The sequence below is a fragment of the Phocoena phocoena genome, chromosome 20 (assembly GCF_963924675.1).
Source record: "Phocoena phocoena chromosome 20, mPhoPho1.1, whole genome shotgun sequence".
Taxonomy (NCBI): Eukaryota; Metazoa; Chordata; class Mammalia; order Artiodactyla; family Phocoenidae; genus Phocoena; species Phocoena phocoena.
This window is the reverse complement of record NC_089238.1, coordinates 4,633,614-4,640,483: the sequence shown is the minus strand read 5'-3', so window position 1 is coordinate 4,640,483 and position 6,870 is coordinate 4,633,614.

The following is a 6,870-nucleotide window of genomic DNA, read 5'->3' as shown; positions in this document are numbered from 1 at the left end:
AACTATAATTCAAAAAGATACATGCACCCCTATGTTCATAGCAGCACCATTCACTATAGCCAAGCCATGGAAACAACCTAAATGTCCACCGACAGATGAATGGATAAAGAAGATGGGATACACACACACACACACACACACACACACACACACACACACACACAGGAATATTACACAGCCATAAAAAAGAACACAATAATGCCATCTGCAGCAACGTGGTTGCAACTAGACATTATCATACAAAGTGAAGTAAATCAGAAAGACAAAGATAAATACCATATGATATCACTTATATGTGGAATCTAAAACATGACACAAATGAACCTATCTACAAAAACAGAAACAGACCCACAGACATAGAGAACAGACTTGCAGTTGCCAAGGTGGAGGGGCTAGGGGAGGGACGGAGTGGGAGGTTGGGGTTAGCAGATGTAAGCTTTTATATATAGAATGGATAAACAATAAGGTCCTACTGTATAGCACAGGGAACTGTACTCAATATCCTATGATAAACCATGATGGAAAATAATTTTTTTTAAAAAGTTCAAATTTCCAGAACAAATATGCAAACCATCATCATCACTTGTTCAAGTCCCTTGGTCTTCCCTGAGGATTACTCAGCCCAACCCACAGTCCTAGCATCTAAACACATTCTCAAAGTGATGTACTGCAGTCATCCTGGGAAAAAGAGGAACGCTGTGTGCACTTCAATGGAGGGAAAATGGGAAAGACTCAAAAAAATCAATGGAGAAAGGCATTTCTGTTGATGACAATTGATACAGAGGCAATAAAACCTGGGTAACCTGACAGAGATTGTCAGCAGGGGATGGGGAGACCTCCCTGAGCCTAGACCTGAAGGAGCACAAGGGGCCTGAGCCATGGTGACTTCAAGGCCAAAGGTAAGAACAGGAACTAAGATCTGACACAGAAAAGGTGTTGGTGTTTGGAAACAGAGAAAAGGTGAGTGTGACTGGGGCACAGTGAACCATGAGAAAAGCTCCCAGGATGAGGCTGGGGACACTGACAGGGCCCTGATGACACAGGGCTGAGCAGCCACAGGGAGGAGTCGGGATTTTGTCCTGAAGACAAATGGAGGCCATTGGAGGTCTGAGTGCCAGGACCGACATAAACTCCCTTTAGGTTTACACTTAATGCAGAGAAGGGTGACTGACTACGGGCTCTCTGACTCGGAGCCTAGCTTCCGGCCTCCATCCTAACACTTTTGTTTTTCATTCTGGGAGGGCTGGGACCCATTTAAAAAATTCTAATTACAACTGCACACTCTTTCCAAGAACCGCCACACACGGACACACACCCAACTTGGCCAATCCTCTCAGGGGTCACTGTTGCTCAGACAGAGAATTTCTGGGCTAGTCTGTCATCTCATCTCATCTCCTTGAGGCCTAGAGGGGAGACATTTCTGAGAAGGTCAGAGTTTACAGAACAGACCAGGTGGAACTGAATTCTGAAAAGGTCACCTGAAGGGCCAGTGGGCACAGTTTGTCCTTATCACCTGTCCCATTTATTTATTTAATCACAATAATGAAAGGGACATTTTTTTGGAGAAGTGCAACAATTAGAAAATTCCAGCTTACTTTTTTTTTCTAATGCTTAGACAACAACTTCTTAATTTGCACAAGTCCAGAGACACTCAACCCACAAGAGGGCAGAACCCTCTGAATTCTTCCTAATAAAATGAAAGTCTGTTTTCCCAGAGTACTCAAAAATATTTATGTGAATGAAAGAGAAAATGAGTGAGTTATTGTTATACTGAAATAAGCCCTTACAGAATTAAATAATTTGCTTTATTAAATTTTCATCAGGGTATTTCTTCTCCCTAAAACAGGCAGGAATTGAATAGAAAGAAAGAAACAGAAGTGGGTTGTTATATTCTTGGAAATTACATAAACATGCAAAAGCAAGGGAATGATTAATAAATAAATCTCCAGCTCCAATCACTTCCTGATTCTGGATGCTATTATGAGTTGAACTGTTTCTCCTCAGAAAAGATATGCTGGAGTCCAAACTCCTAGTACCTCAGAATGTGACCTTATTGGAGACAGGTCTTCATAGAGATGATCAAGTTTAAATGAGGTCATTAGTGAGTGTGCTAATCCAATATGACTGGTATCCTTATAAGAAAAGGAAATTTGGACAGAGAGACACACACAGGGAAAATGCCATGTGAAGATGAAGATTCTTCTTAGGCAGAAAAATATCTATGCCAAGGAATGACAGTGACCATCAGGAAACCACCAGAAGCTAGGAGAGAGGCAAGTAACAGAGTGTCCCTCGCAGACCTCAGAAGGGACCAACCAGGCTGACACCCTCATCTCCGATTTCTCGTCTCCTCAACTGTAATGCAATACACTTCTATTGTTTAAGAAACTCAGTTTGTGGAACTTTGTTGCAGCAGCCCTAGCAACCTCATACAGGAGCCTAGAGACCTAGTTATTTTTCTACATGAAAATACTTTCCTTTTAATACTATTTAATTTCTTTATGAAATAATCAACAGCGATATTTTTGGAAGAAAAGAATTCGTCAAAAGGTCAAAAGTTAGAAACATCTTACTCTCAATTTGCTTTTATATGTAACTATTAAATCTATTTTTGAAGTTTCTTTTATGAAAATAGTGTCATTTTCATAGGAAAAACAATTTCTCTATTTCATCATTATATTCTAGGTAATAAAATGGCAAATGCCATTTTGATTCTAACAATTATAAAAACTTTTATACACAATGTATTCAATTTCAGACCATGAGCTTCAAGAAACTATAACAAAAATAAAGTTCTCATAATTAGAAAAATAGAGAAGTCAATGTGGTGTTATAACATTAAATTAAAATCAATTACACACCCACTTACCTAACACAAGGGATATAACATACAAATAAAGAAAGAATTAATAAGAGAATTGTTACAGACTTGCAGGATGATCTTCAGAGGATGACTAAAATAGAATTGTATCCTGTATTTACTGATGCCATGATTTTCTCCCCATCTTCATCTTGGGAATATATATGAATAATTCAAACAATAGTAAGTTCTAGTGCTGTGTGTTTTAAAATATTTTCGTGGCTCAAAATGTTTAGCAACAGGGTCCATATATAGGATGCCAGACTGACTGCCATCAGCAAGAAAATAAAAACATTTTCTTTGGAAATCTAATCATTAATTTGGATTTGACCGTGGCAGTTACCACATAAAGATTAAGCACTCAACTAATAGATAACTATTATCTTTCGTCCCCTCTTAGCAACAAGCTACTAAAGCATAAAAGTGTGTATAATTTGAGTGAAATTATTCTCCAGTTTAAAAGTGAGTTGCGGGCTTCCCTGGTGGCGCAGTGGTTGAGAGTCCGCCTGCCGATGCAGGGGACATGGGTTCGTGCCCCGGTCTGGGAAGATCCCACATGCCGCGGAGCGGCTGGGCCCGTGAGCCATGGCCGCTGAGCCTGCACGTCCGGAGCCTGTGCCCCGCAACGGGAAGGGCCACAACAGTGAGAGGCCCGGGTACCACAAAAAAAAAAAAAAAAAAAGTAAGTTGCATGTGAGTACCTGATAGAGCTGTAGCAGCAATAGAATTTGTTTTTAAATGTTTATCGGAAACCTTTTTGTTGTTTAAATCTACCAGCTTACTAAGACAGATGTGTTTGTTCAATTTTCAGAAGAGGGAGCAGATGCTCAAATTCAAAAATAATGGATATGGCTGATTTTAAATAGCAAAGATGAAAGTTGATTTCCCAATCTTATTTTCTTGCCAAGCAGCCGGGCAGCCATAAAGCACGCTTACCTAATTGGTGCCAGTTAATTACCAGGTGGGTTCAGTTCAGTGCTGAACACTGGTTCAGAAGCCTATACCATTCAGGGACTCATCAGACACCTTCAGAAATGCTACAAACATACTACTTTTCAAAATGCGGGTGGCAACTCCTTTAATGCCTCACTGTTAAGGGAAATATGTATTTAATAAAATACTGCCTATGAGATCAAAGCCCCTAGCACCCATCCCTCTCACTAATTACAATAGTGAATTTGGATACATTACAAAAGAAAACTAACACTGTGAGGACTCTGGAAGGTAAACAAGAGCAGAGAGGTGATGGGAATGAGCCAATAGTTGGAGAAGCAGCCCAGCCGCATGGTTTTGCACCAAGGGTAGACACCACTTGCACGGTGGCATGTAGCACGTGCAGCTAAAGCTCTGACTGAAAATTTGGATATTTCTGGCCAGGGAACAATGGAACAAAGTCAGTTGGTTAGACCAGAGTATGGGAAGAAAATCCTAGAGGAGAGGAAGCTTGAAAAGAGGCACCAGCATTTCTGTGCAGAAGCCCATAATACTCCCAGCCTAACATGTGAACCACACGTGCTTTGCACAAACCCAAATCAGCATAGCAACAATTTTGAGCGCTCAGCTGACATTTAACCACCTGCAAAATCTCAGCCTAGCCTCAGCCTAATCCCTGAACCTGACAGGTTCAAAGGAGACAGGCCAAATCAGCATGACCAAGGTTTTGAGAAAACAACTGAGACTTGAGCCACTGCAACAAAAGGTTAAACACAACTGGCAGTCTGAACAAAATAAACTCGATCTCCTACAGAAACAAACCATCAACATTCTTCAGAGGATTATAACAAAGCCCAGAGTCTACACAACTCACAACATCCATGAAATAATAAAACAACAGTTAACATACCAAAACTGAGGAATATAGGAGTCATTCTCAAGGGAAAAAGCAACTAAGAGACATTGATTCTGGGATGACTCAGATGATAAAGTTATCAGATAAAGATTTTAAAAGCAGCTATTATAAAACCATGCTCTATGTGGCAAAGAAACATACGTGAAAAAAATTAAAAAGGTAGAAATTTTAAAGAAATACAAAATTTTATAAGAAGGACAAAATGGAAATTTTACAAATAAAAAAATATTATTTAAATAAAAAACTCCCTGGCAACTCCATGAAGACATGCCAATTTGTCTTCAAACTGTATTTTAACCAGCACTAGTAACAGTTTCTGCTCAGAATAGGTCCATGAAAATACTTAATGAATAAAACCTTAAGTCTGGTAAAATGAAATGTTATTTAAAATATTTTAAATAGAACATATAATTCACATAGGCTGAAAAATTTATATGAAAACACATATAAATTTTTAATGGAGAAACCTCAGTCCTTTATAACAAGGACAAACCACACTATCATCTTTACCTTTTTTTTTTTTTAGGTACGCGGGCCTCTCACCACTGTGGCCTCTCCTGTTGCGGAGCACAGACTTCAGACGCGCAGGCTCCGCGGCATGTGGGATCTTCCCGGACCGGGGCACGAACCCGTGTCCCCTGCATCGGCAGACGGACTCTCAATCACTGCGCCACCAGGGAAGCCCCTATTTTTACCTTTTGAAATACTAAATATCCCATACTAAAGACAAAATACAAAGTAATCTATTAAACGTCCTAGATATATAAAAAAATTAAAAATTTCCCATGTGTCTTGAATCTGCTTGAAAGGAGACTGGAAGTTGCAACTATGTTCTAACAAGGCTGAACGAACCAAAAAATCAACAACTTTAAGAAAAGTAAGGTCACAGAGCCAACAACAATTTTCAGTTGAACCGATAATTGGAGACAGAGAGGCAGACGAAAAGAATCACAACTTACCGCAGTGGAAACTCATGAGCTGAAACTCCACCATAACCTGGTCCCAGAGTAAAACAAGAAAAAAACCCTGAACTGTAATTAACAAATTGCTGGAGGCTCCGAGCAGACAAGTCCAAGAAGTAAAAACTCCAAGGGACCCACTCATAGGTGGGCCTCTCCATGCAACTGTTTCACCTGCAGGAGCTCAACCAAGTTCTCACAGTAAATACTGGAGAAAAAGACTCTGGAGCTTCCAGCGGGGACAGAGGAAAAGTTACTATTTTGAAATACACCTGAGCATACTGTTCTTTTTAAAAAGGCCTGCCCACAGGTAAGACTATTTAACCATAGCCTTACCTACTGGGGTTTTGAACCTAACTGACTTGCTGGAGGGAAACACCAACAGCAGACCATACTAGTCATCCTGTCCCACAAAAGGAAGGGAGAATGAGAATTATATACGCAGTTCACAGTGCAGAGTTATAGGCCCACTAAAAGACTGAGACCCACTCATTGAACTCTGAACGCTTCCCGTCCCCCCACACCCCACCATCACATTACTAAAGGCCTATTTACAGCAACTGCTTTTACGTGCATCATGTCTATCACGAGAAAAATTACAAGGCACATCAGAGGCAGCAATTACAGTTGGAAGAGGCAGAGGAAACATCAGAATTAGACACGCCAGGGATGTTGGGATTATCAGACTATTTCTGCTAACACCTGTCTCATTTAAAACACTGGACCATCTTTCATGTTCCTGAGCAAAGGAAACTTCTTTCAAGGTCTGATCACACTGATACCAAGCATTTAATTCTTCTTTTCCAGAAAAATCACAGTAAAATACTTTAAAGATACAGAATTGCAAAACAACATAGCTGTGGTAAAACATAGCAAGGGGTCAACTTAGAAATAAGCTCTGAGCAAACTTCTTCATCATGAACACAGGGGCTCTGTTGGAAGATTCCAAGTCAATCCAGCCCATCCTTCATCAACTGCAGTGACAATTAAGAAGGACCTGAGGGGGCTTCCCTGGTGGGCCAGTGGTCTGAGAGTCCGCCTGCCGATGTAGCGGAAACGCGGGTTCGTGCCCCGGTCCGGGAAGATCCCACATGCCGTGAGCGGCTGGGCCCGTGAGCCATGGCCGCCGAGCCTGCGTGTCCGGAGCCTGTGCTCTGCAGCGGGAGAGGCCACAACAGCGAGAGGCCCACGTACCGCAAAAA